Source organism: Peromyscus californicus, unplaced genomic scaffold (assembly GCF_007827085.1).
Source record: "Peromyscus californicus insignis strain IS unplaced genomic scaffold, ASM782708v3 Scaffold_15__1_contigs__length_86483966, whole genome shotgun sequence".
Lineage (NCBI taxonomy): Eukaryota > Metazoa > Chordata > Mammalia > Rodentia > Cricetidae > Peromyscus > Peromyscus californicus.
This window is the reverse complement of record NW_026294447.1, coordinates 77,462,152-77,486,971: the sequence shown is the minus strand read 5'-3', so window position 1 is coordinate 77,486,971 and position 24,820 is coordinate 77,462,152. Positions and strand designations below refer to the sequence as shown.

At 41.4% G+C, this 24,820-nt stretch overlaps 1 long non-coding RNA gene across 4 annotated transcripts in view; it reads right to left on the bottom strand.

Moving 5' to 3' along the window:
• The window catches only part of LOC128111187 (uncharacterized), a 129,844-nt gene that overhangs the window by 39,412 nt on the left and 65,612 nt on the right, over positions 1-24,820 (bottom strand). For 3 of the 4 annotated variants that reach the window (XR_008218518.1, XR_008218517.1, XR_008218519.1), the window contains exons 6-9: positions 21,993-22,106; positions 19,768-19,896; positions 17,141-17,296; positions 10,993-11,152 (exon numbers count right to left, since the gene is read on the bottom strand). This is a non-coding gene — a long non-coding RNA (uncharacterized LOC128111187). The remainder of the gene's footprint in view (positions 1-10,992; positions 11,153-17,140; positions 17,297-19,767; positions 19,897-21,992; positions 22,107-24,820) is intronic. The other variant, XR_008218520.1, reaches the window with a different exon arrangement.

Below are 24,820 nucleotides of genomic sequence, written 5' to 3'. Positions count from 1 at the left end.
TAGAGTCTGGCAATCAGAAGAAATGAAGACCAAAGTGGACCCATGATTTTACTGATTTCCTCTTTCCAGTGTAAAAGAAAAATTGCAAAACTTTCAGAAGCTAAAATTTCCATTAAAAAATGGGATACTGTTTCTTTCTTTTTCTAAACTCGGCCTTTTAAAACATTGCCCTACTATCCCACAAGGGCACATTGTCCATTGGACAGAGAGGGAAGTTCCAGCAAAGAGTCTCCAGTTTTCCACCTGTAATAGCACCAGAGAGGGTGAGCCAGAAGCAATATTTGCTTGGACTTGGCTTTCTTTTCTCAAGTCCATTCACCTCCCGGGTCGATAATACATTTACAACCCTCGTTCATGTGTAGAGCACCATGTCGGTGAGACTTTATGAGGGTCACTTGTGCCAACACTAGGGGACACAATCTCACAGCCAACTCCATGGTCCTCTGACTCTTAAAATCTTTTCACCTCCTCTTCCACAATGCTCCCTGTTCTGAGAGGTTGTAGAGCCTTTGGGAAATGGGGCCATGGGGCCCAGCTGGTGGGAGGGTGCTTCTTACGGAATGGCCCTACTCACGATTCTGTTTCCTGCTTCCTTGTCTGGCAGTGATATGCCCACCGTGGGGCCTCACCACAATTCTTCCCCACCCTCTGAGACAGTAAGTGAAATGAGAACATCTCCCCTTGAGGAGCCTCTCCCAGGTGTTTCATCACAGACAGGAGGAAATAGTAAACGCACCAGCTAACCTAAACATGGCCTGTCCACATTTTTTCAAGCCAAAGATCACATACCTTTCAAGGTTACTATAGAGTAAAATGTTCAGGACACCCAGCAATCTCTATCTACAGAGTCCTGGGATTGTTTCTAGACCATTGTTTCAAGTCTGGAAGAGAAACCTGGAAGCAGAAACTCTTTTCTGCCCAACAAAGGTTCAGATTTCTTGAGCTCCTATGACCAAGGAACTATTGCCCCAAACCATTCAACTCAAAATGCAACCAAACATTAGGAATGGCACAAACAGTCCTACAACCTAATCACTGACATGTATTGAAGCCAGGAATGGCATTTTTTTTTAAAAACATGAGCTATAATTGGACCAAATAGAACAAGTCTTTTTGAATAACAAAGAAACAAATACCTAGATGAGCTTGTTCCCTTTCTTGTAAATCTTTAATTTGTTGTTCCTCCTACCATTTCCCCCATTATTCTGAATCTTGACTTTACCTAAGAACAATTAGGAAGGGGGACAACCTAGACCCGAATGAATTCAATCAAAATATCTACTGCCTGCACATTACATTTCATCTCTGAAGTATTAGTCCATTGGAGACCATGATAAGAACAACTGATGTACTTTCTGCCATCATTAGAGCTATAAATTTGGAGGGAGGTAAGATGTCAGCAATAAAACAATCCCACAAACAATATCCAAATATGCATTGGGAAATGCGCCGTGAGGGGCAGGACGCCGTGAAGCACCCCAGAGGAAGTAACGGATTGAGCTGAGTTCTGAAGCATGAGCCACAGTTAACCAGGCAGAGGCACTGAGAGAGAAACTGGAGCAGGATTGGGGGCCCTGGCTCCCGGCAGGTGGACCAGCACGTGGAAAAGCAGCAAGAACCACAGAGAATTCCAGTAACAGGAAGATGGCCAAGAGAGCTGAGCCCCAAATGTGAGGGGGAAGGCAGTGAGATGAGACCACAAAAGGAGGTCGCAGCTGCATCAGTGGGTACTTGGACACATGCCAGACCCCTGAGGATGGCCTTAATCCACTCCTTGACAGCCTGGTGTTTAGTCCCTCCAAGCTTGCCTCTGACTCAGCTCTGCATCATTTACCTCATGCATCCTGAAATCCTCTCTCACCCCCCTTTCCTCCTCAGGAAAACACTCAGGCTTTCTTCCTGGGCTAGCCTCAGCAACACTAGTCTCAAGTCCCTGTTTCTTCCTGTTGTTACTTCTGACTCTTGGTCTCTGCTGCTTTTTTTTTTTTTTTTTACAGCAAGCATCTTGACACTTTGTTCTCTTCTTTGTTCAAATTTATGTCCAGATCTTTTCTTTGATAATGTGTAACTGCCTCCCAAGGATGATGGTCATTGGAAGGAAAGAAAAAGTCTCTCAGACTTTATCTAACAGCATGAAATCTCCAGTCGTATTCTCCAGAAATGTGTTTGTAGGAGACATTTGTAGCATGATATTCCTGAAGCTCTTTAAGCCTGTTAGGAAAGCACTTACCATTTTTAGAAAATGAAACTTGTCTAGCTTCTAGCAGAAATATAAACCAGAAACCATCATCATGGTTTCATTCAGCAGACCGGGGAAGTGGGGCGATATTATCCCCAGGAAACTGAGAATAACATCTGAAGATATTTTGGGTTTTGCACGAGAATGAAATGGTGATGCTACTTGCAGCTAAGAAACAGAATCCAGGAGTGCTATCAACATCTGAGCTATTCGAAAATGCACATGATAACCCAAATCACAGAGATCTATCCAGCCCAAAATGCTCTTAGTGCAGGGGTTGATAAACCTTACAAGATTTGGAAATGACAGCTCAAGGTCTACACTCTCATCACTGATTAACGTTATTCAGGTGTAAACATCTCCACAATGCATTCAAATAATGCTGCATGCATTTGTATATATTTTTGTTGATTACAGGTTCACCCCTCTTGTCTCTCCAATTTAAGTATTTAAAGCCTTCAATGAAATGAAGCATCCTTACTATATACTTAGTAACCCAATAAAACCGGGTTCAGCAATTGGATCTGCCATTCTTCTTCTATATTGATAGGGATTATTTGGCTTCCTGAGAAGTTCTAAATTTCTTAACTTATTTTGCTTTACTATAATAGGATATCTAAGAATGGGTGACTTATAAATAAAGGGATTTGTTTGTCCAAGATAAAGGGCTACATCTAGTGTAGAAATTGTTACTATGCTGTATCTCATGATAAGGGCATAGAAGCATGTAACTCTGGTTTCTCTTCTAATAAAGCCACTAATCCCATCTTGAGGCCCTGCCCTTATGACTTCATTTAGTCCAAATTACTTCCCACAGTTTCTCATCCAAATACTAAAACCATGGATTTGTAGATGGAGTTTCCATCACATGAAATTTTAGGGGAAATGTCTGAACCATAGCAGTCTCCCCTTTGCTGCCAGGGACCCCACAGCTACTCTGTCGAAGGGAAAGCAGGGGGGCTACATAGTCCAGATAGATCTGAACTCGCAGCAGTGATAACAACCCCAAATCCCAATCTCTGTAACACTACAAGATTTCACCACTCACCTACACAACATCTTAATTGTAGGCTAGCAGGGGCTCTGCTCCTTAGTCATTCAGGGACCCAGACTGATCAAGGCTCTGGCATCTCATGATGAGATTTCAGGGTTTGTCTCAAGAAAAGATATGATAGAGATGTAGGCCTTAGCCTAGAATTAATTCAAGTCACTTCTGCTCATGGCCAAAATATTCATATAGCTACAGCCAGACCAGATAGAAAACTGAACAAGTAGACTGGTAGCTAAGTTTGATTTCTAGCCTGATCAGGTAAAGTCCAAGTAAGTAACTTCTCCAAGGCACTATTTCTTCATCTTTAAAGCAGTAAAAATAATAACTAGTCTCCATGCAGTAGCTGTGGACATTAAACAAAATGTTTTACATATGATCTACAGCAGACTTCAGATGTAGAGTATAGGTGCAGTTCATGAAAACTGCTGTTGTGATTACAACAATGGTGGGAATGACTGTCTTGTTCTTAGGCCCGTGGTATGTGTGGGTCTGTTCAAGCATAAGACAAGGTGGGCTCAACCAGAACCTTCTCCCCGACTCTTCCCTCCACCTTGTGGTAATACAATGATTTGCCAAATTTTATTTTCCATCCTTGAGAACAGTGTTTAATCTTGTTTATTCATCTAAAATCAACCTTGAATGCCCATGTTTTAATCAATATGTGGGTGGGATGCAAAACTTACATAGGAAGATAAATGAGGCCTCAGTCCTCTTCTTCAAGCCTGGGCCTGGGATCCAGAAGAACTCTGCAACAGTACCCAGGAGGTTGAGGAGGGAAGACTCATGCTGTTGGTTTTTTTTTTTTTTTTTAAGCCTTTGTGGAGAAATGTTAACTGTAGTTCAAATGGATGTTATCAGAAAGTGGGTTGTCTGACCAAGGAGAACAATCCAGTAAAGGAAAGGCCATTTGTAATGGCTCAGAAGGAACTTGTAATCCTGTAATTTAGCAAGGCCAGCATAATGAACAGAGGAGAAAGGCAAGAAGTGGGAGTTGGGGAGTCTTCTATATGAAGACGTTTAAGTGGGACAGTGACACAATCAAATCTGCACTGGCCTGCTAATACTACTATAACAAAATAGCCAAGCACTGAGTAGCTTAAACAAGAGAAACTTATTCCTCACAGTTCTGGGGCTTCATGTCCAAGATCAAAGAGGTAATAGGAAATAAGGCTACTCCCCTTGGAGTACAGATGGCTGCCTCCTCTCTGTCTCTTCACACGGCCACATGGTCTTCCTTCTGTGTACACAGCTTCCTGGCAACTCTTCTACTTCTTATAAGAGCATTAGTCATATTGGGTGAGAGCCCCACCCTTGTGACGTCACTTAGCTTTAGTTAGCACCTATAAGGGTCTATCTCTAGACAGAGCTTCCCTGGGCATGAGGACTTCCAAATATGAATTTAGGAGAAGAGGACAATTAAGTTTAACAATGGGCAAGCCTGCTGGTAAGAGAGCACGAGAGGAGGATGCTGCCACAGTCCAGGCAAATCACTCGCGGACTTGCAACAACTGAATGGACATAGGGATGAGGAAAAGGGGAAGTATGTGAGAAATAAAAAGCAGGCCTAGGGATGTAGTTTAAAACCTAGGCTGGAAATGCAAGTAAGAGAGCTATCAGCATGGACGGAGTTAGCTAAGGACATAGACACAGATGCGGTCACCCTAGGAAACGCACTCGAGTGAAGAAGAGAAGAGGTGGCCCAAATCCAAGCCTCGAAAAAAGCCATTTTAAAAAGTGGACAGAATAAGAATTAGCAGGAAAGCACTTGAGAAAAGAACCTAAAAGCAAATTGAAAACTCAAGAATGTGTGAGGTCATGAGAGACAGGGAAGGGACCCTGGTCAGCAGGGTCAAATGTCAACAAAGCATTAGTAATGTCCATTTTAAAATGGGTTAAAGACCAAGTGACCTCTATGGGAACAGGTGTAGCACAAAAAAGACTGACTCTGTGATGGCACTGTGTGACAAGAGGGGACAAGAGACAGAGGAAACTAAAATCCTCATGATTGAGTTGATGGGGAAGGATATGAGAAAGGGTATGGTGAGACGGATGAGCAAAGATGTGGTTTTGTTCATGTGGAAGACAGAAGCACATCCTTATGCTGAGAGGTACATGCCAGTCAGGAGGTAGACTGAAATCTAATAGAGGGTAGGAAAGTGGTGGCCTAGGGGTCCCAAAGCATCAGGAATCCTTACTACTTAAATGCCGGGCACATCATCTATCCCATGGGAAAAGCTTATGCCGTACAGAAGTTAAAAGGCAATGGATGATGAGGCTTCTCCCTCCCCTGTCCGCAAAGGTCTGAGGCTGAAATCTTTGAGGCATCTTCCAGTTTCCCAGATGGCTTTTTCCTATTCATATATCTTCTAGTTTTGGGGGGCAAACACATTATTTTTCTGGGTCAGGCTATTGTTATCTAGATATAGTCTCCAGCACCTAATAGTTCAACAAACACTTGTCAAATAAAGCAAGCAGGGGCAGTGTTTTACCCTGCACAGTGTGCATCTTCCTGGGGACACCTGAGGATGGCAGTGCCTTACCCTGCACAGTGTGCATCTTCTTGGGGACACCTGAGGATGGCAGTGTCCTATCCTGCAGAGTGTGTATCTTCCTGGGGACACCTGAGGATGGCAGTGTCCTATCCTGCACAGTGTGCATCTTCCTCGGGACACCTGAGGATGGCAGCAGTGTCCTATCCTGCACAGTGTGCATCTTCCTGGGGACACCTGAGGATGGCAGTGTCCTATCCTGCACAGTGTGCATCTTCCTGGGGACACCTGAGGATGGCAGTGTCCTATCCTGCGGAGTGTGCATCTTCCTGGGGACACCTGAGGATGACAGTGCCTTACCCTGCACAGTGTGCATCTTCCTCGGGACACCTGAGGATGGCAGTGTCTTATGCTGCATAGTGTGCATCTTCCTGGGGACACCTGAGGATGGCAGTGTCTTACCCTGTACAGTGTGCATCTTCCTCGGGACACCTGAGCATGGACCATGTGACAGTCAGGGATAAAGGAAAGGCAGATACACTTGTATGGAAGCTCTCTAGGAAAGATTCATTATTCATCCCACAAACATTTACTGAGCGTATGGCGCTGCCTTCAGCCATGGAACAGATGGCCCAAGGCAACCGATACACGAGGCCTCCTCCAAACTGGAGGATTCCCTACTCCCCACAAATGACAAATCAGTAACTGCAACATGCACCCATCTGCTGTTCTCTGGAGCTCAGATATTCTCTCTGCCTCTTCAGCATGGAGGAGCAGATCACTACCAATTTTTCTTTCTGTCAACAGAAGCTGAGGAATAAAGTATGCCCAATTGACATAAGCAGTCCCAATTGCCTTCAGAATTTGGCCTGAAGCCCAATTATATTTTTCTAGTTTGTGCCACAGCACATGAAAAGTACAATTTGTCTCATTTCTTTTCCTTACTTTTAAAAATACTCAAAAATTAAAAAGAAAAACCTTGGCTGAGTGAAACCAACCAAGCATGTTCCTCAAGAATAATTTTGAGCATAATCCATAGCTGTGTTATTATGATATATCCTCTAAGACAGATTCAGTTGAAAGAATCTGGATATATTATTTTTAAATTATATGCATATGAATAAAGTATATATTGCATACAAATAATTTTAAAATATTGTTGCTAGGTTGAGGATAAATCAAGGTTGTAAATATGTTCATGGGCACAGGCATACATGTGTACACACACACACACACACACACACACACACACACACACACACACAGAGAGAGAGAGAGAGAGAGAGAGAGAGAGAGAGAGAGAGAGAGAAAGCACTAAGTTCACAATGCAATTGTTTGTGAAAATTATTTTCCAGGCTTATTGTTTGAAATTAAGACTGTATGTTTTCAGGAATAATGTATACATGGTAGGTGGTTTCCCAAGGATATATCCAAAGGCCTACTTCACCAATAATTCAGGCAAACTAAGTCAAACTGGTCTGGTTTCCAGGAGCAGAATAGCCAGGTGCAGTGATTCCTGCTTGAAATTTCAGTTCCAGAGTAGCTGAGGCAGGAGGATTACCATGGATTTGAAGACAGCCAGAGCTACTGGTGAGTTCCAGAACAATCTGGACTATAGAATAAGACCCGGACTCTGGCAGGAGTTTTGGTGGTTTCCTTTCCTCAAGCAGAGACCTCTACTCAATACCATGCCCCAATCATATTTATCCCTTTCCTCTAGCTTAGAACATACATCTAACTATAAACCATAAATGGAGACACAACACCTGCGTTTGCCTTCAGGAGAGAATCCCAGGATGTGATGCGCTGGTGAAATCCAGACAGAAGGAGTTTAGCTCACTCATTGTGGACTTGCTCAGTTGTCTTCTTGGAGCAGAGAATAGAAAACATTTTTTAAACTGATTTAATAGCTAGTTTCTAAAATAAGGAGCAGAGTGGATGCTCTGAATGCTGGCAGACTTCAAGTCTTCCTCTTCTGGGCATACCGCCCAGCCCTTTAGTGGAAGGTGGGGCCATGTGACTACTTCTGGCCAACAAACCATGAGTAGAAATGTTTCCTTGAGGCTGCAGCAGGCAGGGGAAAGCTCCCACGTGTGACTACCCAGTCTTTCTGTTTCTTGGTGTTTAGTTTCCTAGGGCTGCTCTAACCAAGTAACTTAATCTGAATGGCTTAAATAATAGAAACTTGCTATCTCACAGGTGAGAAATGCATGAGTACAGTGATTTTGGACAAAGGACCATGTTCCCTCTATAATCACAAGGGACAGATCTGCTCCAAGACTCTGTCCTGGCTTCTAGGAGCACATTGGCCATGGCAATATACTTCCACTCTTTATATAGCAGTCTTTCTGTGTGTCTCTGCATCTAAAATGCTGCCTTCTTGTAAAGAGGGCAGCCATATTGAATTAGAGTCCTGCTCTAGTTGGACATGGTTTCAGTAAACTCCTCAAGTTTCCTGTACTGGAATTTAATATTCATCGAGGGATGCTGAGGGAAGAAAATTGTCTGATTATGCTGTTAAGAGTTGGGGCCTTTGGGCATGGTCTAGGGTTAGATAAGGTCCTCAGAGTTTGGCTGTGTAATTGAACTCCTTGTAGCTTTCTAACATGATGAGGAAAGACCAGAAAACACATGTTCACAGGCCATGTCTCTGTCTTCTTCTGTGTGTCATCTGCACCACCTAGGGACTCTGGTGATGTGACTCTTTAGCTTGGATTTCCAGAAGAGTAGGTAAAATGCATTTCTTTCTTTTCTTTACAGCTTACCTAGTCTATGATAGCTTGTTATTGGCAACAGAAAATTGACTAATATAATTATATATGATTGTGTTTAAACTCTATCAATATCTCTAAAGACCCTATCTTTAAATAAAGTCACATTCTGTGGTGTTGGGTTTAAATCTCGCAGGTATCTTTACCTGGAGGATTTAATGGAATCATAGTCACTGGTTACCAAGAACATAAAGACCCAGTGTTGAGAGGGTGGACCCTGGATGCCTGAGTCTAGGCATGGAGGGAAGCTACCTGGGGATTCACAAGCCCTTCCAAGGAGAGAAGATTAAGCTTTCATAAGACTAGGATTTGTTTGTTATGTAGCACAGCCTAGCCTAACTATATAAATGTCTTAGTGTTCTATTGCTGTGAAGAGACACCATTTGATTGTAGATGGTATACAGTTTCAGAGGTTTGACCCTTTCTCATCATGGCAGGCAGCAGGGCAGCATGCAGGATGCTGGAGAGGTTCTACATCAGGATCCGAGTGCAGCAGGAAGAGAAAGAGAGCCACTAGGCCTGGCTTGAGCTTCTGAAATCTTAAAGCCCACCCCTTGCGGTGACACACTTCCTCCAACAGGCCACACTTCAACAAGTCACACTTCCTAATCCTTTCAAATAACGCCACCCCCTATGAGCCTATGGGGGCCATTTCCATTCAAACCACCACAATCATGATAGAAAGAAACACTTTATAAGTCCCTTGGTTGACTTATCACGAAGGTCTTTCATCTTTGTAGCAACCATCAGCTAACCAACTAAAGAGCCCAGTTCCCCTCCGACCAAACCAAACACTGCTCCCCTGTCCCCAGTTCCCCTCCGACCGAACCAAACACTGCTCCGCTGTCCCCAGTTCCCTACAATCTTGTTGTTCCCTGTCATTGATTTCTTATTATTGTATCAATTCCCATTCTCCATTGTGTTTCTGTTCCTATTTTTCTTTTTCTTACGCCGATTTATTTGTTTATATTAAGTATCTGGCCCCAGTAAGCTTGTGAGAAAGCCAACTCTGCTATAAACAAGCCCTATTATTCAATAGCTACCTTTTAATTCCTTTTCTAAGCCTTTAAATTGTAATCTGTGTGTGTTCTCAATAGCTCCCTAGGTAGCTGGAGGTGATCATGGGAGAGCGGGTATTTTCCAGCTTAGGGTTAATAATCACTTGTTTTTCCTGTTCACGTTTAATGTAGAGGCATAAACACATTTCAGAGGCAATTTAAAATATATGGTGAAAAATGCAACATCACAAATAGAAGTTTATATCTATTTCAGAGCATTTTATATTCATAACAATTCTACCATGTTAGTACCACACATTATCACCATCTCTTTATGAGTTTAAAAAAAAAAAACTAAAGAAAGAAGGTGTACCTTTGGCCCCAGAACTACAGGTGTAAAAGAGATGACATGTGCACCCCTTAAAACTCAAAAAGTTATGTTCTTAAAGTAGGAGTGGTGGTTCACGCCTATAATCCCTAAACTTGGAGGAGAAGGAGGAAGATTCTGAGTTCAAGTCCATCCTGAGCTACATATCAAGACTCCCCCCCCCAAAAAAACAAAAATTCTTCTTAATATATAGGTCTCTCTTTCCTTACAGAAAAGTGAAGTTGCCAGGGAAGGCTGGCACACACCTTTAATGCCAGCATTTAGGAGGCAGAGGCAGGTGGATCTCTATGTGTTCAAGGCCAGCCTGGTCTAAAGAGCAAGTTCTAAGACAGCTAGGGCTACAAAGAGAAACTCTGTCTTGAAAAACACACACAAAAAAAAAAATGAAAGAAAAATGAAGTTATTTGATAAGAAGTGGAAGTTTCCAAATTTAAGTCTAGCTGTGGAAGCTTCATCCTAACCAAACCTCAATGGAAAAAGCCAAACCAGGAGTATGGCCCTGCCCTCCAGTGCCAAGGAAGGGGCATTTCAACACAGGAAAAGGGCAATCCATTCAACTGTCACCTGTTTTAAATTTATGAATTTTTGTTTAATTACCAAATATAGTAGGTAGAATTAGCCTAAACTCTGACAGGAATCCCTGTTTCTTAGTCCCCAGAACCTATGACTTCACCTGTTACTAAAAGTTACCTTCTTTGAAAAACTTTGGCACTACAATTAACTGGGTTTTTTTGCAATGCTGAGCTGGGTTACTGATCCTGTGTTACTTGAGTGGGCACTAAATCCAGGTGACTTCTCAAAATGAGAAGACACAGAGGAAAAGGCTGTGTGAACACAGAAGGAGAAATTAACCACAAGCCACCAGAAGTTGGATGAGGAAAGGGAAGATCTCCTTCTATAGCCACGGAGGGAGTTCAAAACCCTGGTGAGGCCTTGGAGTTGTGTTAGTGCCTCCAAAAGCATTAAAGAATAAGTTTCTGGTTTGCAAGTTATGTGCCTGCTGCAGCACCTACAAGAGACTTATATACCAAGTAACATTAAGATAAATAAACTCACCCCGTACTTGACAGCAACATCATTCCAGGGTGAAGATTTGAAGTCAATTGAAGGATGCAGTGATTGTGAGATGAGTCTCAGATGCAGAGTGAAGCTCAGGAATTCTATGCCTTGGTCACTCTCAAATTCTCTCTTCATCCATCAGAGTTGAAGTTACTTTCTTATTTGAGAAGAAGAATGCACAGGAAATTGAGAATTGCATTTCTAAGCATTTCTCTTTAGAACTTTTTGGTAATACATGTTTTCAAGTCATAGCACTCCGACATAATGCTGGGTTACGGAGATAAGTCAAATGCTCCTAAGAACATATACCAGCTTAGTCAGACGTCTAAGAAATAGCTTTAACTTTTAAATGTAAAAGTAATAAATATGCATAAAATTCCAACAATACGGTAAGTGAATAAAATAGGAAATGAAAATCACTAGACCAGGGGCAGGGGTTGAAATGAGTAAAGATCAAGGGTTGCTATTATAGATTCCACCTCTTAGTGAGGATCCTGAGAACTCCCTCAGCCATGCCTTCTAGCCCACCCCTATTCCTTTGTGTCAGTGCTGATACCTAGAAATGCCTTCTACCTGGGACCCCTGGTGGCCACAGCTGGCTGGGACTCGGGTAGAAAATTGACACTATCCTTCCTGTTGCCCATGGCTGTTTCTCCAGTCTCGCCCTCAGACCTGTATCAGCCTCATTAGAAGCATCCTTCCTCCCGCTTCAACTTCATTCACTAGAGACTCCACACTTGGTACAGAACCACATTTCCCTAGCTTTTATCAGGGTCTTTCCAGAAGTATTTTTTTGTCCAACTGCAGCATAATTTCAGGAGCCCCTCCTTCTACCACACCTCTATCTCCCTGGGGACCTCATCTCTGGATGTGAACAAGATACCTTGAGCTCTTTCCCTCAGCCCCTCTCAGCCTTTTCTCTCTATTTTCTGCTGCTCACCAACCTGCAAAGGCACTCTCCACCAGGGAAGCACAGCCGTAACACTTTTCTAAGATCCAGAGGGGACAACAGAAACTAAGGAATGGAAAGCTCACCCAACAAAGACAACACCTAAAATCACTTCAATCATCCTAATTCCAAATGCCTACACAAAACACAAAAATGAATCACCAAGACAATATGCCTCCACCAGAAGCCAGTAGTTCTTACTGCAGTAGGCCCTGAAAATTGAAATATAGCTGAAGCACAAGACAAGGACTTCAAAATAGCAATCATGAAGATGTTGAAGGACCTTAGAGAGTATGCATGAATCCCTTAATGAAGACCACACAAAACCACAAAGAAACAGCAGAATGAAATCATGAAAACAGCTCAAGCGACATGAAAGTAGAAATAAAATTACTAAAGAACACACAAATTGAAATAAATCTGAAAATGAAAAATTTAGGAAGTCAAAAACCTCAGAGGTAAGATTCACAGGGTACAAGCCAGAAGAGAGAAAGACTATCAAGTTTTGACAAGATAGAAGAAATGGATGCCTCAGTGAAAGAAAATGTTAATACTAAAAAACTCCAGTCACAAACTCTAGGACACTAAGGGAAGACCAAATCTATGAGTAATAGGAATAGAGGGAGGAGAAAATACCCAGATCAAAGCCACAGAAAATATTTTTAACAAAATCATAGAAAATTTTCCCAACCTAAAGAAGAAAGTACCTATCAAGGTACAAGGAGCATACAAAACACCAAATAGACAGAACCAGAAAAGAAATTCATAGTAATTACTAAATCTATAGAATAAAGAACGGATATTTAAAGCTGCAAGAGGAAAAGACCAAGTAACATATAAAGGCAGGTCCACTAGAATAATACCTGACTTCTCAATGGAGACTCTGAAAGCCAGAAGGACCTAAACAGATGGTGTGCAAACTCTTAAGAGACTACAAATGCCAGCCCAGACTACCATACCCAGCAAAACTATCAATCACAGCAGATAAAGAAAGAAAAGCATTTAAAATCAAATTTAAACAACATCTACTTACTAATCCAGCTCTATAGAAGACACTAGACAAAAACGTCAGTCTAAAGAAAACACAAGGAATAAGTAATTCCAGAATAGTAAATCAAAAGAAGGGGGAAAAGCAAACCATAATATCTACATAACAGGAATCAAAACACACTGTGTATTGCTAACTTTCAATTTAATAGTTTCAACTACACCTCTCTCTCACCCCCCCCCAAAAAAAACCCAGACTAACAGATATGATCCATCTTTCTGCTGCAACCAAGAAACACCTCATCATCAAAGATAAAGATCACCTCAGGATAAAAAGACAGAAAAGGGTATGCCAAGCAAATGGACCCAAGAAGCAAGTATAGTTATTTTAATATCTGAAAAAATAGACTTCAAGCCAAAGCAAATCATAGAAAAATCCACCAAGAGGATTTTAAAATTATAAACATTTATGCACCAAAACCTGGGTACCCAAGTTCATAAAAAAAAATTACTACAGCTAAAATCACACATTGACCCTCCTACAGTTACAGTGAGTGACTTCAATACCTGAGTCTCATCAATCAACAGATCATCCAAACAAAAACTAAACAGAGAAATGTTGGAGTTAAATAACATCATAAAACAAATGGACCTAGCAGCTATTTATACAACATTCACCCAAACACAAAAGAAAAAAATACTTTCTCCTCAGCAGCAGATGAAAATTTCTCCAAAATTGACCACATATTTGGACACAAAGCAAGCTCAACAGATTTAAGGAAATTGAAAAAAATTACCCTGCATCCTATCTGCCATATATTAAAGCTGTATATCAACAACAACAGAAAATATACAAACTCATGGACACTGAGCAAATCACTACTGAATGAAGACTAGATCAGCACAGAAATTAAGTCGGAAATTGAAAACTGTTCAGAATTGAATGAAAATAAAATACAACATACCTAAATCTATGGGACACTGATGTGGAATATTAGTTAAAAACATGTTATATTCTTTTATGCTGTGGAACACTTGTTTAATGATGCAAAGATGTGTTGCATTCTGTTATGTTGCATTTGTTTAAATCTGTGAAGCTGTGTTACTTTGCCTGTCTAAAACACCTGATTGGTCTAATAAAGAGCTGAATGGCCAATAGCTAGGCGGGAGAAAGGATAGGCGGGGCTGCCCGGCAGAGAGAATAAATAGAAAGAGAAATCTGGGAAGAAAAGATCAAAGAACAAGTGAGAAAAAGAGAAGGAGAGAGGACACCAGGGGGCAGACACCCTGCTACATAGCAAGCCACAGAGTAAGAAGTAAAGAAAGGTATGTAGAAAGGTAAAATCCCAGAGGCAAAAGATAGATTGGATAATTTAAGAAAAGCTGGCTAGAAATAAGCCAAGCTAAGGTCAGCTATTCATAAGTAAGAATAAGATACTGTGTGATTTTTTTGGGAGCTGGGTGTTGGGCTCCCCAAAGAGCAGAAGAGTTAAAAAAAAAAAAAAACAGTAACAACAACTACAGGACACAATGAAGGAAGTTCTAAGAGACAAGTTCATAGCACTAAGTACCTACATGAAAAAAATTGGGGGTATCTCACATTAGCAACCTAGTGGCACACTTGAAAGCTCTAGGATAACAAGAAGAAATGACATCCAAAAAGAGTAGACATCAAGAAGTAATCAACTCAGAGCTGACATCAATTAAATAAAAACAAACAAACAAAATACAAGGAATCAATGAAACTGCGAGTTGATTCTTTAAGAAAATCAGTAATACTGATAGAGGGTTAGTGTCTAGAATATATAAAGAGCAAGAACAAAATCTGGGCATCAAGAAAACACATAACCCAATTAAAAATGGGGTACAGAAGTAAGCAGAGAGTTCTCAAAAGATGTATCATAAATGGCTAAGAAACACTTTAAGAAGTATTCAACATCCTTCGTCACCAGGGAAATGCAAAATAAAACTATTTTGAGATTTTATTGTATACTAGTCATAATGGCCAAGATCAATAAAACCAATGACAGCTCATGCTGACAAGTATTTGGGGGAAGGGGAACACTTATTGATGGTGGGAGTGAAAACTTGTATGGGCACCATGGAAATCAGTGTGATGGTTCCTCAGAAAGCTGGGAATAGCTCTACCTCAAGACCAGCTCTACCACTCTTAGATCTATACCGAAAGGATTCTACATCCTAGTATAGAGATACTTACTCATTCATATTCATTACTGCTCTATTCATAACAGCCAGAAATTGGAAATAGCTAAATGTTTATCAACTGATGAATGGATAATGAAAGTGTTGTACATTTACATGATGGAATATTATTCAGCTGTTTCAAAATGGAATTATGAAATGCACAGTTAAAATGAATGGAGCTAGAAAAAAAATCATCCCTAGTGAGATAATCCAGACCCACAAGGACAAATATTGTATGTTTTCTTTTATATGTGAATGTTAGTTTTTAAACCTTTGATAGGTGAACTACAATCTGTGTAATCATAGACGTTAGATATGGAGTAAGGGAGGAGGGAGGAGGGGAAGATCTCCCAAGGAACAGTAATCGATATATACAGTTATGAAGACATAAGGGGAATACTGGAATGGGAATATTAAATGGGGAGGAGGAAGGAAGAGATTACAGGGAGGGACAACTAACACCAAGGGCCATTTGAAGGACCATTGGAAACTGCAGAACTGGAGAAGTTGCCTAAAATATCTGCATATATGAAAGAACTTAAAAGAAGTCACCAAATAATAGAGAAGACAGTGTCCCAATGAGATATATTCACCACCAAGTGAAATATCCAGTTCTAGGAATTGGTTACATCTAGTTGAATCATTGACCACAGGCGCTCATGAACACCCCTAAACATCTCAGACTATTGCCAAAACTACTGGTTGCTCCCCAAAACCGATCTGGGAAGCGGTAAGGAGGGAAAAACTTGATCCTAATATATGGTATGAAAAAGGTTTTATAAAATAAACAGTAGCCATTACATATTATTGCTGATACGTACCTGGGTGTTATGACTTTATAAGATTGATTTGTACAGCTGTGGCATGCCACCTTACAAAGACTGTACCAAAATGAACTCTGAATTAAGAGAGCTAAGTCAAAAATTAAGTCAAAAGGTCCTACTGTTTCATGCAGAAAATTCTCCTCTGTCACAGACTTTCCAACGTTTAGAAAGTCCCTTTAAAAACTCACAGAAACTCCTAAGAGATCTTTGGCCACAATTTGAGAAACACTTGGTAAAAGGTTGTTAACATGCCCTTCAACAGTAAGATTCAATAAACATTTGTGGGTGTGGATGTGTTTAACAGACAGCCATAAAATACCACCATACAACAGAAAGCTATCAGAATGGACACTCATAAACCAGTTAATGCCTCTCAACAAGCAGAAAACCAGTAGCTTCTCCCGCTATTGATACTTACAGTTGCCACTTAATGATGTTTTTATTTAACTGATGGCAGCTGTCTCCATGAAAAACTATTAGCACAGTAGATCTTTATTGAAACTGGCAAAGTAATAAATAATGCTTGTGACTTCTCCTTTGTTCACAAGGTTAATTGTTATTTAATAACAATTGTGATACATTAAGAGCTTCCAAGGAATTATATATGCAAACCATTAGACTAAAATAGAAGTCTGAACAATGTACTAATTTATAAGTTGCTGGTAGACCAAAGACATAGAGGTGGTATAGTAGTGGATAATACGATGATTACCCAGGACCCTGTATTGTTTTCTTATTTTTCACTTACATTGACAGATACTCATTTAGCAAAATAGCAAGCTATTAATCCAGGAGATACAAAGATTTACAAGATACCACTTTGACCTTGGAAAATGTCCCAGTGTTGTTAAGGGCACTATATACACATAAGTGTATTAGTAAATGAGCTCAATTTAGAAGATACAAAGACAAACTACTCCAGCTTGGTTGCAAAATCTTTCATAGATAATGCTAGATACCATTTGCTAAGATTTCTTTAATTTTTCCAAGTCTATCCAACTTGATTAAGGAACTGTTAATCATTTCTTTCCTATTCTCTGACAAACACACCCTAATTTATCTAACTGTCGTCATTTATTTAGACTCTACTTCTTTGAGAATGGGATGGAACCTGAGAGATACTGATTTCTTCCTCTCTGTCCTACCAAGGAGGAGAGTGGAGGCCAGTGAAAGGGCTTACTCTAGTCAAATGGCCACAGCAAAGCCCCAACTAGGGCTCAGGTCACCCAGCTTCTTGCTTCTTTGAGGCCTTAGAAGATGGTTATGTCAATATTGTCCTTTATTCTTTGCCCAGTTTGGACACAGTATTTCAAATCTCAACACACAAATTGCATGCCTAAAAACAAGCACAAAGGAGAAAGAGGAGTGTTGATAATGGTGATTTAAAATGAAGAGAAGAAGTGGGGAGGACAGAGAAGAAAGCAGAGGATTCACTTAGTGACATGAACTTTGAAAGTGCACCTGCTGTACCTACCTTTTGCAGTATTTCTGGTACTAAAATCATTCAAAGTTTACAGGGAAGGGAACAATGCCATTAAATGCCTGAGGTCACAGAGTAAGTGGCTGCTAGTTAATGTGAGATCCTATACAGGTCTGACTTGAGATCACATAAGCTAACCCACAACACCATACTGTAGTCAAAGCTGTGCAACCTCTAGCAAACAGTGCCCACCCTACAATGCTGGTATAACTAGACGGGGGCGAGGGTAGTACTGACTGCTGCAGGCTGGGGAAGCCCTGGAAAGGGCTCAGATTGTTACAGCAGCCCCTAAATGGCATTTCTAATGTTCCTGCTCTCTATGATGCATTTCAGTTACCAAGACAATCATTTCAAATAAGAATTCCAGTGAAGCTCAGAGCAAATTAATTAGCCATGCTGCAGACACATTAAAACTCCACAAGCAGTTACCATAGTAGGTAACCTTGCATGTTTTACAAAGTGTGGCGTTTTCATTTCAGCTCATGTTTAATAATGAATAATTTTCCCTGCCCCCTGCTAAACAGTGAATGATGAGAAACCCTATGGTAATTCAGGGGTGCTGAATTAATCTACTGGTAGAATATTCACATTTTCCCTAAGGCAACCTTCCCCTTATTCAGGTTGTATCTATGTTCATATCTTTATCCTCTCCCAAGGAGTTCCAGCAAATGCCTGGGAAGAAGATAGGCCTTTATTCTTGGCTATGGGGAGAGCAGTGGGGCTTCCCAGTGTGTAAATGTGAATAGGAGTACATGAGGGACTGGCAGGGACTGGCAGGTGGCCCCAGTGCTCACGCGGAACCCACCTAGCAATGAGGCATCATCATCTGTTCCCCTCTCCAGAAAGCGACTAAAACAGCCTCCATTTCTCCCAAGCCCCGTGCCCTGATTTAGTTGTCTTCAGAAAAGTTATTTGTGCCCTAGATTTTAACTCTATCCCCTCCCATGAATGCAAGTGGCATTATAGCAAGGGCATTGTTCTGTCCACTGCTGTCACCCTAAACCAGTATATATAGAAAATATACAATAATTTCTGCTGAATAGTAAGTAAGCATCTAATGCATTTGTCAATGGTGTCTGTTTTGCTTAGAATTTCCTAAGAAAGTAGAGAAAAGAATGAAATCATGTCCTGTAGCAATATGTCACCCAGTTTCCCATGAGACACCTGTTCTCTGGCGACAGTTCTCTCCTCTTCCCACCCAGCTTTTGCAATAGCCCCATTGTTGTCCCCACAATCTAGAAGGTTATGCCCTAGTATCAAAATAAAATCCAGAATTGTTGCATCCTCTCCCACACGCATCTCAGAAATCACTTCAGGCAAAACATGCAAATATCAACAGCGCCCTAAGTCATGAAATATTCATAAAATAAATGTTGTATAGCCATTACAAAGAATTAGGTTAATGATAGATATAATAATAGATAGATGGTGGGTTGGTATGGATATAAACAGATGATGGATGGGTGACTGACTTACTATTTAATCTTAGTAGATGACTGAACATGCATATGAGAAATTATTGGCTTTGGCTGCCTTTAATGGACAGAATCTGGAAAATGTGTTAATAATAGGAAGGTACTTGGGGTGGGGGTGGGGGTGCATGCGTTCATTTGTTCCCATGTATGTGGAGGACAGAAGTCATATTGAGTGTCTTCTTCAATCACTCTCCATATTTTTTGAGGCAGAGTTTCGCTGAATCTGGAGCTCACTGATCCTCAGGAATCCCTGCCTTGCTCCTGTGTGGTGCTGGAGACTAACCTCGGGTCTTCATGTTGTAGCAAGCACTTTACCAAGTGAGCCATTTCCCTGACTTGAGAGACTGCATTTTTAGACATGTTTTTAGAACGAGAGGTTATGATGTTGGGAAGGGTTGGTGTATTTACATTTCTAATTCAAAAATTAATTAAGCATCATTATACACCAAATGAAAGAGTGTGGGTGGGCAGGCAACAAGCCATTAACAAATTTCAGCATGGCCCTGAAAGAATTCACCTAACCAAATGAGAATTTAATGCCTTAGGGTGTCTACTGAGAACATAAAACTTATTTTCAAAGAATTGAGTCTTCATCTTTCCGTTCTCTGTGAGAGTTCTCAACCCATGTAATGACACCTGCTGGTAAGGCCAAAGAAAGTCAATGAACTGAAAATCAAGTTAAAAATGGTTTATCCAGGAGAAGCTAGCTAGATGTGATTCTTGGATTGGTCTCCCAAGAACTCCTAGCTCCCCAACCATACTTTCCACATAAAATAATTTTTAAACCAGAATAAATTAGCCTCTGTGATGATAATATAAAGTACTAAGTGTCTGTAAACATGTGATACTTACAAAGAACTCTCCATTCACATCACTTGGGCTTACTGGGATGTATTTTTTTCATTGCATTATTTATTATCTGCTGGTCCTGTTGCCCATATCCAACACTTGCCAATGTGGTCTGTCCAGATGTGAGGTTAACTGCCAGAGGAAAAGAGAAAACCAAGCCAGGATTTTCTGGTTTAGTGATGAGTCTCTCATATAGTCCTGCCTGTTCCCCTGAAGATACTGTGAAGTATGGGATGATGGGTCAGCTCTCTGCCATGGAGATCTCCTGGTAGCTGATAACCACCTTCGGGGCTATCAGCTATGTCTCTGAACCATGATGGACAGATGAGAGTTGAGACATCCACAAAAAGTTCAGCCAGGGCCATCTTCAGCAACTCTACCAGGCTCCTAACCTGTGTCAAGCTCTGTACTCCCCTCCTCTTTGATTTAGTCAAAAGGCTGAGGGAGACAGAGGGCCATCAAGAGGAAATGGGGATTTCACTCTTAAAAGAAGGGAACCCTTCTCTTACAGTGGTTCAGCATTACTGGGCATGGTCATGGAGATCATGGCGGAAAGGAAACACCCAAGAATAAACAGAATTGGTGTTTATATCTCCAAGCCAACTAAGAAAAGGGGTTGAATAATGACCATATAGCAAGTCCTGTCCTGTCAGATCCTAGACAGATGCAGCCGAACAGCACAAAGGCAGGTGGGCTGGGCACTGCAGACAAGTTCAGATTATATACTCATAACTTTTTATCTTACCTCTTCCTAGAACTAAAGAAAAACTGCTAACGTGATCAGCACATCTCTGGATCACTGACAATTGTAGAGGATGAATTAATTTTAATTTAGGGGCTGATTAGTTAATAAAAGAGATGTCTGAAGGACCCGAAGGACCCATCTTACAGCCTTAGAACTTTGCTCCTCCAATAAAAGGCCTTGTTAATCATCTGTGCTACATTAAAGACAGAAGCCACTCTAAACACATAGCAGCCATCTTGACCTAAATGTGAATCTATATATTTTAGATCTTTCATTAAGAATTACTTTCACCAGGCAGTGGTGGTGCACACCCTTAATCCCAGCACTCGGGAGGCAGAGGCAGGCGGATCTCTGAGTTCCAGGCCAGCCTGGTCTACAGAGTGAGTTTCAGGACAACCAAGGCTACACAGAGAAACCCTGTCTTGAAAAACAAAACAAAAAGAAAAGAACAGAATTTCTTTCACAAGAAGAAGGACAGAGCTCAGTCCCAGGTGTTTGAGGGAATTGGAAAGGACTGTACCACAATAGCACAGAGGAACTGTGAAGAAAAAGTGGAGAGCACCAAAGACAAATTTAACTGATTTTCCTCCCATGGGAAGCAGAGTTCTTGGCAATTGTGAAAGAGCTCTGTCCACCTCACATGCTTTTGCGCTCTGCCCAGAGGTAGAGAACATGGCTGTTTCCTGGCATTTCCTGATGCCTACAGCCACATGGTCTGTAGAAAAACCTCATCCTAGGGCATCTGCCAATTGATCAGCCTGGAGTGGCCTGGATCCATTCCTGTAGTAAGAGCATGGCACAATCTCACTCTCAGTTTCACAAGACTCATTCTCTGAAACAGGGCATTGCCTCTTGCTGGCCACTCCCCAGTCTCTAAACCACAGTAAGACATATTTCACACAATAAATATAGAATTCATATGCATGGTCTATTACTGGAAATGTCCTGAGAGGTCAACTCCAGTGCTAGATGTAATGTCATTAAGAAAATTATGAGATTATAGCTCCAAAGCCAGAGCCCAGACACTTGAGAAAAACTGAATTTCCCTATAAGTTAAATTATGTTGAAGTCATAACCCTTAGTATTGCAGACTATGACTTTATTTGAAAATAAGTCTTTGAAGATGATATGATCAAGTTAACATGGCATCATTAAAACGGGTCCTAATCCAAGGCAATAGTGTCCGTCAGAAAAGAGGAAACGCAAAGTGACATACATACATGCACAAAGGGAAAATACCACATGAACTTAGAGTGATGAGTGCTTTGCAAGCTAGGAAGTGGTGTTTTTTTTTTTTAAATGCCAGCAAGCCACCAGATACTAGAGGGTAGGCACAAAACAGATTCTCTGCCTTCTGAGGGAAAAAGCCCTGTCAACACCTTTATGTTAGGTTTCCAGCCTTCCATACTGTGAGGCATTACCACTAAACTGCTGCTAAGACCACTCAGTGTTTGTAGCAGCCTCAAGAAAGTAATGTCCTCACCTTGAAGTCCTGAGCCAATATCTGCTGATTTAATCTCCAACAGCTTTACCCAACATTCTCAGGAATGAAACTCTGGTAAAGTAGCTCCAAGCCGATAAGGTCTTGAGTTTCCACCTGGAAAAAGGATGTGAATTTCAGTGCTGGCTCATAGCATGAACTCGATAGTATTTACGTCCCTGTAGGATAGTTTTCTGACTGTGGTTCGGGGAGTGTACTCATTCCCTTTGCATTGCTGTGACCAGAATACCCAGAAAAAATAATTTACATGAGGAAAGATTAATTCTGCCTCCGTTTCAGAAGGGTTTCAGTCCATCATAGGAGAGAAGGGAGGGCAGAGACTCTCTGTCTGTACTAGCAGGGGCAAGTACAAGAGATTTCACACAGTGGTGTACCAGGAAACAGGCAGGCCAGAACCAAGGTACAGTTTGTATGTGGCTTTGAAAGGCCTCCCCCTGGTTACCTACTTCTTCCAGCTAGGTTCCACCTCCTAAAGATCCCAGAGCCTCCCAAAATAGTAACAGCAGCAGGGAAACATGTACTCAAAATGAACCATGGTTGGCAAGGAGAACATTTTAGATTTGGACCATAATAGGGCGGATGAATAAGAGCCGTTGTGTGTGTGCCGATTCTAATCGCCTTACAGCAGGCACTTAGAACCTTCTAGGTAGATTCCTCAAAGCCCTGTGCCTGACCTGCCGGCCCTGATCACCTCATCAAGCAGGAGTAGCTGATAAACGACTGAAGTGTGGTGTCTCTCACACACTGTGTCTCATGGCCTTGAGGTTAGCTTCTTCACATTTCAGCTTTGAGATGGCTCTTTGTCTTGAGGAGCTGATATCGCAACTGAGCAGGAAGACAGCAGTGACTGAGGAACATGATCTGTGTCAGCGCCAAATGGGAAACTTACCATTAAAGAACCAAAGCACCCCCATTTCAAGCAAGCCCCTCACCCCAGCTTGAAACAGGCCTGAGTTTCAAAATTCTCAGAGCTGCTGACATAGGTCAAAGGACAAAGTCAGGATGTTTGAAGGACTATCTGGTAGCAAGTGATTAACCATTGAATGCCCCAATGCCAGAGATGGTCAAAGTACAAAGTCAAGATGTTTGAAGGACTATCTGGTAGGAATTGATTAACCACAGAACGCCCCAATGCTGGAGGTAGTCTATAAAGTTTAACAAACAACCGGTTAAAACTACAAAGTCAGATAACACAGAAATTCTGAAAAGCCCCTAAAACTTGAGCCAATCAGAATTGTACCCGTACTCGCACCCCTAAATGATGTAACCTTGTGGTTTTTGCCTTTAAAAACTGAGCTTGCAGAGGGGCGGGCACCTCCTCTAGCCTCTGCTATGTTGGGGTGCTCAACAGAGGTCCCTGCCACAGCTTGAATTGAAATAAACCTTACTTTTGCATTTCCATGAGTTCGTGTCTATGGTGGTCTCTTTGGGGGTCTGGTGCCCAGGGCACAGCACCATCTGTGGACCAAAATATCTCCAAACTCTTCGAAACAGAGAACCTTTACTCTACTGACCGGGGGTGGGGTGGGGGGTGGGGGTCTGACACATTAGTACTTTCTAGTGTTCCTTTGTGTTCTCATTTTTCAACAATCTCTTCTTCTTCCTTTTCATCTTTACTCTTCCTCTTCCTCCTTCTTCCCATTCCCCACCTCCTCTTTTCATCCCTCCTCTTTACTTTTCCTTCTCTGAACCCCTCTCTCTTCCCTACATAGATTTGGTGTGGGCAGAATTGTCTACTATAAGCCATCACCGGCCAAAGGAAATGTATTTTTCTTTCTATAATGTCAAAATGGCTACTCTTAAAACCTTCGCATTTGGAGCCCACAGTTATTTTCCTTGGAACTTATACTAGTCTTCTGAGAATTTCTCAGAGTCTGCACTAGTTCTGAGTAGTTCTGGGTTCTGGACATTGTTCTAATGTACAGAGAGCCTTCCCCACACTGGTGATTGACCAGAGGTAAAGCTTTTGTCATGGCTTCCAGAAAAGTTTTAAATACAGTGTAATAAGCCAAGTCCTACATTGATCTAGAAGAGCCTTCCATGCATTCTCCTGCTTGATTTTCTTCATGATGCCGTGGTGCAGGCAGGACAAGCCTTCTGTTGCTCCTAATTTTAATTTAAGGATCAAAATCAGAGAGATTAAATGACTCAACACCCAGAACGAACATATTTCAGGATTGTACTCTCTCTCCAATAACTCAACAAATTATTTAATCTCCTTCATGAAGGTATTACCATATATAAATAGAGCCTTTTTAATAACCATCAAGAGTCGCCAAATAAGCAGTGTTAGACAGCTTGGCTGAGATTGCACTGATTAAAGATCGTATTTAATGGTGCCTTAAACTATGTCCAAATAGCTTTCCCCAAAGTAGCAGAATGGTATATATTCTAAAGCGTTCTCTTTAAACGAACCAGTTTGTTATAATTTATGCCTAACTCATGGGCTCTTCTTGCCTCATCAGGTAGGAACCGGATAAATTAAAGAAGTAAGTAAATTCATTTTACACACGGTTCCAAGTCTATAGGCTTGGAGAAGGACCTATTTCACTCCAGGCTTACCCACAGGGAAATGGGTTTGGGGCTCACTGCTTTTCTTTCTACCCATTTGCCTCTTTTCACCATTGTTGAAACGGCTGCAAGCATGTCCCCGTTGTCAAACTCACCCTAAACACACAAACACGCTCCCACAGGGAGGCAAGCACTCTTTAACCCTTCCTCGGAAATGAAGAGTCCATGTGTGCAGCCTATTCCTGACTCCTCTTTTCAGTCCCTGACCCTGGACTTTCCTGAAACATTGTCAAGTAGAA